Genomic DNA, 12777 nt, shown 5'->3' with positions numbered 1-12777 from the left:
CATTATAGTTGACCGGAATTATCAAATGAAAAAATTTATATTAGTAAGGGGAGAATATAAAATGAACCCCTCACTCCCAGTTTACGAGAATCAAAAAAAAAATTAAAATAGAAATAAAAAATAAAAATAGAATTCATGGCAAAAAACGCACGTGAAACCCACAAAATCGATAAAAGTAACTAAAATGGCATATCAAAGAAATTATTATAGAATCAGATAAAACAGAATCTAGAATAGAATAATAAAATCAACATATAAAAGCATATATATAAATCAGTTATATGCTTAAGAAAAATGCCAATAAAAATTATTATATATCAAGTAAAAATATAGAATCAGATAAGACTAAAAATATAAAACCATAAATCAACATCAACATATGTAAAAGAAAACATAGCTTCACAGTATAATCCATTACCTTAAAATATGGTAAGATGGATATTTCAAGTAAAAACAGGGGAATAAGAAGCAATAAAAAGGATATATGCGGACAGGTACAGTATATGTAAAAAACTCAGTCTAGCTATTGTCAATAAAACAGTTAACGTCAACTTCTATATTGTGTTCAGCAGGGTATAGGGTGCTTATCTCAAAAATCCACTTGGTTTCAAGCTGTGATACCGCTCTTCTTTTATGTGTACCCCTTCAATGTGGTGTTACAATGTCAATCCCCACAAATTTGAGTGTAGAGGAGTCTTTGTTGCGAAAATACTTGTAATGCTTGGATAATGAATGAATTAAAACCCCTTTTGATGTTGTAGACGTTCTCGAAGTCTGTCTCGTAGCCTTCTAGTTGTGTGTCCTATAAATTGCTTGTGGCAGGGACACTCAAGCATATAAACCACATAGCGACTAGTACATGAAATAAATTTGTCAATATCATACAATCTACTGGTGTTTTGGGATGCGAAAGATACAATTTTCTTTTTTCTAGTGTTGTTACATTGACAGATAACAGACTTATTACATGGATGAAACCCTTTAAGGTTGGAAAATAGGGAAATATTTTCTGGTGGATTAACCACATTAGGTGCTATTCGGTTCCTCAGGGCAGTCGCCTTCCGAAATATAATCTCAGGCTTGGCAGGTAATATTTGTGATAGGACTGGATCCGTTTTTAGGATTCCCGAATTTTTATTAATGATTTTGCTGATGGTTCTATATTGTGTAGAAAAGGTTGTAATGAACAGGCATACCCTACACACTTGAACAGTACCTTTGATGTTTTACATCCTTTGTCCAGGACAACTGGGTATCATTGTTGCCATTGCCAGAATTTGCCTGTAATAACGCCAGCCATTAAGCCACAGGACAATCCTCATTCTTTGCCAATTACAACTTTCATCCCTCCTTTCTGCCTGACATTATTTCTGAATCAACAGTTCCTGCTGTTCAGAGCAAGTTGGAATTTCTCAAGCATAACAATAAATTGTTACAAGAGGCAGTGGCTAAAGCACAGGCTGATAACAAAAAAGCATTTTACAGAAAAAGAAGGGGGGAACTGAGTCTACAGTTGGGCGACCGAGTATGGCACAGCAAACCTCAAGTTGGCATGCCCGTCAAGGAAACCCACACTGAAATTTGTAGGACCATTCTCAGTGAAGAGGAAACTTAATGAGGTATCGTATGAATTGTCTTTACCAAAATCATTTAAGATCCATCCAGTATTTCATATTTCACTTCTAAAGCCTGTGGTGCCAGATCCCTTTCCAGATAGGGGGTCTGGTCCAACTGAACCTGTGCTTGTGAATGGAGATAAAGAATATGAGGTGACAGCTATTGTGGATTGCAGGAGAAGAAGAAACCAGCTGCAGTACCTGATTAAGTGGAAAGGGTATGGTCCTGAAGAAAATTCCTAGCATCCCAAACAGAATGTCCACGCTAAAGGACTTATTTGTGCTTTTTTTCCATGACAACCCAGAGAAGGGAAGTCAGCTGGGCATCCAGAGGCTGCTCGTAGGGAGGGGGCAATGTAAAGAAGGTACTTGCCATAGTGCAGCTGAAGCCTCTGGATATACACGGCTGTGCAGGAGCAGATGTGCGGGTGCCCATTCTGCTGTGCATAGTCATAGTCGAGCATGCGCGTGTGTGCACCCATGACTGCCCAACACTAATGTTGGCGCCAATGAGACTATTTAAATTCAGCAGTACTGTTATCCTCTGCTGTCTGATCTGCAGATCCTCCTGTATTACTGTACCTGTTCCTGTGTGTGATACCTGTGATTGACCTTGGCTTGCTTCTTGAACTCCGCCTCTGCCTTCTGTATCTACTTGATCCACCTCCACCACTGCTGACCCTGGCCTGTGACCAGACTACTCTTCTGCCTGCCATTTATGCCTGATCCGCTCATCTGTTACTGACCCGGCCTGTCTGACCCTTCATTTAGCTTTGCCAGCCTGTCCTGCTGTGACGTCTGCCTGCAGCCAGCCTGCTCTGCTACCTGTCTGCCCTGTTGTGATGTCTGCTTGATGCCAGTCAGTTCTGCAGTGCCATCTGCTGCCAGGCCACTCTGTGACGTCTGCCTGCTGCCAGTCAGTCCTGCTGTGCCATACGCTGCCAGTCCATTCTGCTGTGACATCTTGCCTTGCTACCACCCTGTCCACCTGTGGTGTCTGCCTGCTACAAGCCTGCTCTGCCACCAGCCTGTCCAGCTGCAACATCTGCCTATTGCCAGCCCACCTGCTACCAGCCTGCTCTGCATCCTGCTGCCAGCCTGCACTGCTACATCAGTCTGCAGCCAGCTGTTCCATCTGCCAGTAAAGTGCCAGCTATTATTACACAGACTACAGCACTGACCAGGCACTCATACTCCGCAATGCTCTTGTGGTTGCTGGTCCACCTTCAGTGGCCCTTGAGCTGGAGCTGTACAAGAGTCCTTCCTCTGCCGTCAGGCTCACAAGCGAGGGAAGTGACACACACTATACTGCTGGGATGGTGACACTGGAACAGATGTGGCCGCACTGATATGGATGACCAGGGCACTGATGAGGCTGCACTGATGGATACTGATAAGTGGCAATGGACACAGCGATCACGTGGTAAAGGGCTGCTGTGATTGGCCCTTTACCCTGATCTGTAATGCGCTGTGTCCAAGGCACGCAGCAATCACAGAGACTTCTCCAGGCACCCCAGGGGTGCACAAGAGGCATGCACATGGGAGGACGTGCAGGGGTGCCCTACCAGAACTGGAGAGGCGTGCTGTAGCCGTATATTGGCTATTGTGATTGTGGAAAGTGGTTAAAACCACTAAGGTGTAATAGTGATACACATCAAAGGTGTGGAAGGGTGTGCTTGGGCACTATAAGCAGGTGCAAATATGTGCATTGGTTGGAGGTACAATGGTGATAGGTGAAAAAGTGTGGTACACATGTCCTAAGAATCACATTATAGAGAAAAAAAAAAAGAAAAGGACAGAGGATGTGAATTTCAGCAGTAAAGAGTGCAGAAAAGGCAGGAAGAAAACAGATAACCCAAAATGGCAGCTACAATGGAAACATATGCAGTATTGTCTTCATGTCGGGAGATTCAAGGGTTAGAATGACTATGCTACCATCCATGTATGGTAACGTTCTACAGATAGGCAAACACAGCATCAACATTGACTTAATACTATGTATGCAACAGTTTGTCAGCTATATTTTTCATTATCTGTAAATGTTAACACACACATACTGTAGCATAGTCATTTTCACAGAGACCACAAGAATCATGGAAAACAATACTGCATGTGTGAGGAGCAGGTGTCATTTTGGAATAACCCCAAGACACTACTGAAATTGTGCAGTAGTGTTTCCATTTCAACTAAAATATGACACAGGAACACAATTTTCCTGTCACAGAGGTGTACTGCCAGTATGCAGTTTTGGGAGTGTTACACAAAATACTGCACATGCATATTGTCAGTCTTTGAAGCCTGAAATCAGAACTATAAGCAGCATGCCCACACCAACATTACTACAGAAACCTGCTGCCAGTATGTTGAAGACTGGGTTGAAAATGTATTCTTTATATGACAAAGTAAAAATGAATTTAAAATTCTGACATGATTTTGCTGTACCCACCTAATCTATTAGTATTTTGATCATTACATCACTCTATTAACCTAAAGGATAAAACTAAACCACATTTTACTTAATATAGTCTTCTTTTACAATACATATATGATACTTCAATTGTTGGTCTGTACTGTATATTCTACTGCACAAAGTTATGTGCGTTCCTGTTTGTATTTATTTCACTAACGTATCATTTGATTAATCATTTGCTTTGTTCATAACAACTACAAAGATTGCACATATCCTGAAGTCTAAGTTCCTTTTTGCTGTATACACATTTTGTTACAACAGTCAAAGCGTGCCTTTGCTAACAATGTTAAAGCCTAAAAAACCAGAGTTAGCACTGAGGAACTGTGAGTTCATTTGTCTTTTTGTGGCCAACATGGAACCAAATAAAGCTTATATTGTGTCCAATACATTCATAGAACTCCTATTATTCTTTCCCAGAATGCAAAGTTTTCTGTGATTGGAGGAGAACATTTCATATTCTAGTCCTAAGAATGTAGACGACAGGTGGAAAAAGCCAGGAACTGATGTTGGGTGGGGGGTGCAATGACAGCAGAATGACTAGACAAGCTACACACACTGTGTATTTATTTAGTATTTATTTCAGATAAGATAAGTCTATAGCGCTGTCAATTTATGCAGTGCTTTACATACATATCTTGTACATTCACATCAGCCCTAACCCTCAAGGAGTGTATAATCTAAAGTCCCTAACTCACATTCATACATACACATACTAGGGTCAATTTAGACAGGAGCCAATTAACCTACCAGCATGTCTTGGAGGTGGGAGGAAACTGGAGTACCTGGAGGAAACATGCAGTCCCAGGGAGAACATGCAAACTCCAGGCAGGTGGTGCCGTGGTTGGGAAGTGCTAACCATTTAGCCACTGTGCTGCTGTTTTTGGGAATGTGTAGCATGTCCGGTGTCCTCAACTGGTTGAATCGAGATTTTATTTTACCTGCCATTCAACTTATTAGAGAGGATGCATAACTATGTCAGAATGGTTGCATTATTCATATTAGCAGAAGCTCAAAATCTTCAACAGCCATGCATAAATTAAGAATCTGTCACAGAAGCTAACAGTTAAAATTATAAATAAGACTTAATTAATATTTTTCTCCATAGGTTTGCAACCCATCTAAATTTGCACAGATACAATTCAACATGTAATATACTCTGAAAGTCTTAAAGAGGTATTAAACCCCACACAAAATTTTATTTATTGTAGCTTACACATTTTTATATGTGGTGAATGAATTAGGGTTTTTTTCCCCCGGCTTTTCTTCTCTTGTGCTGTTCTGCAAAGCTGCATAAAAAAAAAAAGAGGCACGAGGCTGAATACGGTTTACGTTTCATGGTGAGAACTCCTGCGTGGGAAACCTTTTTTTGTGAACTTTTGCTTTGTTTTAAATAGGAGTGGGCATAGGTGAGCACAGACAAACACATGTAAAATGGATCAGGAACAGCACTGCAGTAGGAAGGAGCCTGACCGTGGCTTGGAACCGGAGCTCGATGCTCTCGGCTCCCAAGCACCTACAGTGTCCTGCCGAGAAGGAGAGAGACGTGTGGGAAGCCCTGGAGAGACTAGTCGGGGAGGGGGGGCTTGCCTGGCAGGGTGCGTGGACCGAGGACCTCCGGGAGTGGCGGCCATCGCGGCGGGTCTTCCTGTGCTCTCGTCCCGGCGCTGTGTGTTACCGGAGCTCAGTGGATGCCGGGCAACCAGGGGATCTGCCGCAAGGGAGCTCTGGAAGGCAGAGGAGCCGGCCGGCGTTTCTTGGAGCAAGAGAGACGCCGGCTCTAGTTCCTCCTGCACACAGGACCGTGGCAGCTGGAGACACGCGGAAACGGGCTGGGTGAACCCCCCCTGCAATCCACTCATTGTGAGGGGAATGTCGAGTGCAATGTTCCCCAGAAGACAGTACCTGGAGCCGCCTCACCCCTCACTTGGAGTAAAGGAAGAGGTGTCCTAAAGTGCGGGAAAGTCTCTCAGGGAAGTTCAATCTCTATAGAAACCAGATATCTCACATGGGGGAGAAGTAATCCTGTTTTGAGTGTGGGAAATGTTTTTCATGTAAGTCGTATTTTTATATATACCAGTGATAACACAAGAGGGAGCAGCCATACCCTTGTTCAGAGTGCGGGAAATGTTTTTCACAGAAGTCCAGCCTGCATATATATCAGAGACCTCACATGAGGAAGATGCTATATCCCTGTTCTAAGTGCGGGAAATGTTTTCTCAGACAAGTCTAGACTTTACATATATCAGAGATCTTACACAGGTGAAAAGCCATATGTCTGTCCTGAGGGAGGGAAATACTTTTCAGTGTGGTAAATGTTTTTCAGAGAAACCCTTTTCTTCATATATGACAGAGGTCTCATACGGGGGAAAAGCCATGGGGGACAAGAGGGTGAGTGAGAGCGGCAAAAGTACCGAGATTAATATATTGCATGGGAACTGAACTGTATGTATTGAACTATATGTTTAAACTGAGGAGGGGTTCACCCAGGGGGTCTTAGAGGAAATCAGAAGGAGGACAATGTAAAACAAATAAAGACCTAGAAGAAGAGGACCCGGGTAGATGAGTTTGGGAGTGGGAGGAGAGAAAAAGGAAGAAAAGTACTGAGAGGGGTATACCCATGGAAAACAACAAATTTTGATATCAAATCAAAAATAGACCTCCCCCCCAAAACCAGAACTGCAGAAAATTGAAATAGTCCCTGACAGCGTGAAAAACAAAGGGGGGAGGGCCTAAGGCTTCCCAAACAGGGTCAATTAAAAAATATATACCCTCACAGGAGAAACAGACTCCAGAGAGACAACAGGGAATAAGTGTAAGAGGCGAGAGGGAAAAAAGCAGGGAATGTTCCAGACTATCCCTGGGAATAGCTAACAGTAGTCAACTGTCAGGAATGGACTCGCCAATAGTGGTGGGACTCACCTGCCTTGTGGGTTGCAGTACCAGGAATGGCCAGCGGGTGCTCTCAGCAACCAGAGGCTCACTCCTGCAGTCAGCCAAAACACCTGAGGCTGATTGCAGAAGGTGCATATAAGGAATGGCCAGGCCTGTGATCAGGGCCTTGGTGTATGTTTTCCCAAGAGCCCCTGTACCTGCATCCTGTCGGCTTCCTGTCTGATCCTGCTTGATCCCTGACTCTGATTGAACTCCGCCTGTCCTGACGTCTGCTATTCCTGACCACTCTCCAGTCTGCTCCTTTGGTACCTTGTCTGCCTGATTGTTCCTGACCCGGCCCGTCCGACTACGCTTAGTATTGTTCTTTTGTTATCTGTTGGGGGGTTTTGGTTTGGTTTGTTTGCACTGTGTTTATGTTTAGTCTTGCACTGCGTTTATGTATTGTTTAGTCTTAAATAAATTATATTGTTTATACTATATCTGAAGCCTGCGTTTCCCTGTGTCAGTCCACACACCTCTGGTCATACCCGGAGCCCTGACAGTCAACATATGGAAGAAGAAGTGGATATGGATAAAGTAGAAGAACAAGAGGAGAGCTCACAGATGCCTACTAAAGCAGAAATAGCAGAAATGTTTAAAGGACTGGAAAGATCCCTAAAACAGGAAACGGCGAAACGGCGAAAGACCTGGGGAAAATATTATCAAGGGTAGAGGAGACGAAAGAAAAACTAGATAAACATGCCCAAATTATACAGAAATTAGAAAAACAGGCAATGGAAATGAGAAAAGAAGAAAGAAATATGTTATAAAAATTGGAAGACCAGGAGAATAGGGATAGGAGATGCAATCTAAGGATACGAGGCTTTCCAGAGATCTCCCAAGGAGAAGATTTGACGGGAATAATAACGAGAATGCTGAATACTATAATGGATAGTCTCAAAATGGAGGGAGTATATAGAAAAGGAAAATACATACAAGAAGATAGAAAGAAAAAGCCATGCGATGTAATAGTGCAATTCCATAATTTTTGGGATAAAGAAGAGCTTTGGGAGACGATAAAAGGAAGAGCAATAATATAATATGGAGAAATAAATATACAGATCTTTGCTGATTTAGCAGCAGAAACATTAATAAGAAGGAGAACTCTGAAACGGTTACTCGAACAGATGATAAAACAGAATGTTCGATATAGCTGGGGGCTTCCAGCGTGTTTGATCGGATGGAGAAATGGACGTTCAGCAAGAATGAGATTCCCCAAAGATCTGAGAGACTTTTGTGAGAGACTTGTATACAGAAAATAAATATCCCTGGTTGGGAGGAAGAAGGAGGAGAAATGTGGGCTATGGAAAATGAGGGGAGGCAGGTAGCTCTAAGGAGAAATAGAGAATAGGAATAAGAAAGAGGAATAAGATGGGAAGGGGGGGGGGGGGGAGGTTCTCTCCTTTTTTTTCTCTCTATCTCTCCATTTCTGCCTCTCTCTTATGATCTTTGAAGTTTACTAGAGTATGGCAGGATATGGAGGATGAGACACGCTTATTGGGGAAAAGTTAATGGTAAAAGCTGAATCAAAGGTGGGGTTAGGACCACAAATGATTCATAGGCAAAATGTAAGCTTAAAGGGAGATGGTGGGGGGGGGGGGGGGAGGAGAGGAAGAGGAGTGGGAGGGAGGGAAAAGGGGTGGAGGAGGGATGGGAGGGTGGGAGGAGGGTATAGGTAGTTTAAGACTGCAAAATAGTGGGAGAAACATCAGTCTGGATAAATCCTAGAGATCAAAGGGGAAGATGTGGAGGAAAGAGAAAGAAAGAAGAGATGGGGAAGATAGAGGTGTGGAGAGGAGAAGAATTATTATTATTATTATTACTACGAGTTTATATAGCGCCAAAGGGTTTGCTCAGCGCTGTACAATAGGGGGGACAATACATGGCACAGTACAACAACAACAAACAACGTACGAGGGGTAAGAGGGCCCTACTCTTACGAGCTTACAATCTAGGAATGAAAGATATTCACTTGGTGACTTATAATGTTAAAGGGTTAAATAGCCCTGGGAAGAGATTTGGGATTTTTAAAGAAATTCAACATAGATTTCCTTCAGTGTTTTTTTTTACAGGAGACACATTTGATGCAAGAGTCAAATGTGATATTAAATTCCAGATATTATCCAATGTGGTTTTATGCAGATTCCCCAATTAAACATGCCAAGGGAGTGGTAATAGGTTTTGCAAAAAATATAAGGTTTAAGCTGGAAGACAGATTGGTAGATCCGGAAGGGAGATTTCTGTTTCTGAAGGGAAAATTAAAGGAAATAGACTGTACATTAGTAAATATGTATTGCCTGAATAAGAAACCGGAGGAATTCCCAAAAAATACTCCGAGGAAGTTAATGGATTTCAAAAAAGGCAATTTAATTGTGGTAGTGATTTCAATCTCTGCGTGGATCCCCAGATGGATATGACGTCCTCTGTGCAGAGAGATGGTAGTAGGTCTCTGAAATCCTTGAAAAAATGATATACCAATGTCAACTTGTAGATATATAGAGAATTAAGCACATGAAGGACAGAGACTATACATTTTATTCTCATGCACATGAGATGTATTCCAAGACTGGATTATATATTGCTGGACCATCGACTTATCGAGTCTATAGTCAAAGTAAAAATAGAAGTGATGTAAATATCGGACCATGCCCCTGTCACAATGCAATTATTATGGGGAAACGAGCACATCGGGGGGAAATTATGGAGGTTAAATGAGACACTTCTCCAGGACTCAAAGGTGGATCAAAGAATTAAAAAAGAAATAAAGCAATTTTTTGAGGAAAATGATTCTGGGGAAGTGTCCATAGCAACAGTGTGGGAGGCTCATAAGGCCTATATTAGAGGAATCCTGATAGCGATTGGAGCAAAAAAGAAGAGGGAAAGAAGAGAAAAAATAAACATGCTTCTTCATGAAATCTGTGCGTTAGAGCAGATACATAAACATAAAGTAACAAAAGAGATTATGCAGAGGGTAATAAATAAAAGTGAAGATTTAAATAAATTTCTGGAAGAAGATAAGAGTGTTCAATAAAATAAGTGAGAGATACAGATGGGGAGATAGGCCAGTAAAGTATTTAATGAGGGCTCAGAGAATAAAAAAAATCTAGGAACTATATAGAGAAAATAAGAGACCACAAAGGAGAACTGATGTATTAAACTAAAGATATAGCTAAAGTGTTTAAAGAATATTGTAATAAGCTATATAATATTATCCCCCACAGCTCCATAAGTAAAGATGAATTAGGAAAAAGAGAAAAAAGACAGACATACTTAAAAAAGGCAGGATTACCAAAATTAAGTGAGGAGCAATTAAAATCCCTAGAATCAGCAATAACGCAGGAGGAAATACACTAGGGTGTGGAAGGGATGAAACGATAAATGTTTTGATATGTTAAGGTTTTAATGAGTATGTTTGTATAACTTGTTTATCTGGAAAATTAATAAATATTTAAATTAACAAAAATAAATAAATAAAAGTGGGCATAAAAAAAGCCATAAAAAATACCTCTGGAGTGGAGTGAACTCGTGGTTTTGGCGCCACCAATGAGCTATTAAACCCCAAAATCACCACAATGTAAAGAAAAGAATTGCCAGCAAAGAAAATGTCAGAAAAAGACCCTTAATTTAAACCAGGCCCTTTTGGTCTGGTATAGATTTTAAGAGGAACCCCACAAAAAAAAAAAGTTTGGGCTCCCCCCAAAAACCATAGCAGACATTTAGGAATGTATTTTGAGAGGAACCCCACGCTATATTTTTTTTAATGGTGTTAGGGCCCCCCCAAAAAATCCATAACAGACCCTTATCAGAGCATGCAGCCTGGCAAGCCAGGAAAGGAAGGGGGTGGGGCAGCGAGCAGGTGCCCCACCCCCTAACCATACCAGGCCACATGTCCGTAAAATGGAGGGGAGGTTGGTGGGGACAAGGGCCTCTTCCCCACAATTCTGTAGTTGTGGGGGGCTTATCAGAATCTGGAAGCCCCCTCCAACACAAATAATTAAAACAGTTTTTCACCAGTCCTTTAAAAAAAATAAAACCTCAAAAACAGTGGTCCAATGTCCCCCAAAGTAAATCCAGCGACAATCAAGAGGGACGCCGAAGCTGTCATCCTGGGTGGGGAACCTGACGCTGCCTCCAACCACTAAATAAACAAAGGGGTGGGCCATCCGGTGACCCCCCCGATCCATTGTGACATCAACAGAGGCACGATGGGTCAATGACATCTCTTTTGTTAACAGGTTGGCAACATTCATCGTGTTTACCGTTGGGTTTAATTTGGAGGACATTAGTTTTTGTTTACTAAAGGGCTCGTCAAATACTGTCTTTGTGTTTTTATTTTTTACACTTTTTTGGTGAATAAGTCAGGGTACAATGTGCCCCATACTCATTCACATGGCGGGGTGGGATCTGGGGTCCCTCTTTTTAAATATCCCCCACAAACACCACCCAGGGTTGCAGGGAAAGAGGCCCATTTCCCCCCTACCCCAAAGCTCCCCCGCAGGCTGAGGGCATGTGGCCTGTTATGGTTAAGGAGGTGGGGCACTCCCTCATCCCCCTTACTTTCCTGGCCTGCCAGGCTACATGCTTGGATAATGGTCTGGTATGTATTGGGGGGCCCACACGTTTTTTTTTTCTCAAATTTTAATTGTCAATTCTTTTGTTTACACTCAGCTGTCAGTGGGGAACCTCGCTGACAGCTGATAAGTAATCTGTTAAAGATGTGGCAGCCAGCTTGCTAGCCGGCTCCTTTACAACTATTAACCGAGAGAAGAAAAAAAAACACAACACGCTGGAACTGGCATTTAGGAGCAAAAACCGTAAAATTCTTTTCTCTGATTTTATTGACAGACACAGCTCTGCTTAATCTTGACCATGGGTTTATATCGCCACCTACAGGAGTAGGACACTAGGCAAAAAAAAGAAGAACAGAGTACTGCCTATGGGGAGTCCTAGCTTGAATAAAACCCCTGCTCTGCTATAGGCAATCCAGTTAGTCACCAAGCAGTGTCAGAAGTATAAACTCAAAAAGAGGGGTGGGTGCCAGCCGCCATGTCCTTAACAGATGATTTGTTTAAACAAAAGAATTAGCAATTAAAATTTGAGAAAATAAAAATCCTGTTTTCTCTTATGTCATTGATGGACACAGCTCTTCTAAATATTGACCATAGGCATGTCCTAAAGCAGTGCCTCAACAAAGGGTGGGTAAAAAAAAAACAACTGGCGCAACTGAGCAAACTTGCCAACCAACCAAACAACCCCGAAAGGGGCAAACGAGGAACCTAAACAGCAACCCACAAATCATGCACCTAAAACGAGCATCCGAAGATGCAAACATTCAACGTTTTGGCATAGCTCTCAACTGTCACTCCTTTGAGGCCAAAACCCTCTGTCCCTCATGCACCCTCAGCTGTCCCTCTTTTTGGTCTAATGTCTCTATATAAAATTTTATATTTTACAGCCAAAAGTGTAATGCTACACTTTTTTTTTAAACCAGCCTCCAGATTACTGCATTTATTTTGAAAAATCAATAAAAAAGCAAAAGTGGATAAACTTGTGTTGTTTAGCTAATAATTTTCTGCATATTAGATCTTTGCAGTGTGTGTTACCGGGAATGTGTGCTAAACGGTGCCCCTCTTTGTCATATCTGAAATATTGGAGGAATAGCTTTGGTATATTGCTGCTTGAGTATTAGTGGCTAAGCATGTTTGTCTACTAATGGTTAACAGATTTGTTTGGTCTTAAAGGTTAATGATCATTTCATAA

General features: G+C 41.9%; 1 protein-coding gene across 8 annotated transcripts in view; it reads right to left on the bottom strand.

The window, feature by feature from the left end:
• Positions 1-12777, bottom strand: part of NFATC3 (nuclear factor of activated T cells 3) — a 619175-nt gene that overhangs the window by 425908 nt on the left and 180490 nt on the right. The window lies entirely within an intron of this gene.

The sequence above is a fragment of the Staurois parvus genome, unplaced genomic scaffold (genome assembly GCF_062004578.1).
Source record: "Staurois parvus isolate SC_StPar_1 unplaced genomic scaffold, SC_StPar_1.0 ptg000167l, whole genome shotgun sequence".
NCBI classification, from domain to species: domain Eukaryota; kingdom Metazoa; phylum Chordata; class Amphibia; order Anura; family Ranidae; genus Staurois; species Staurois parvus.
Note: the sequence above shows the minus strand (reverse complement) of the source record. Positions and strands in the feature narration are given on the sequence as shown.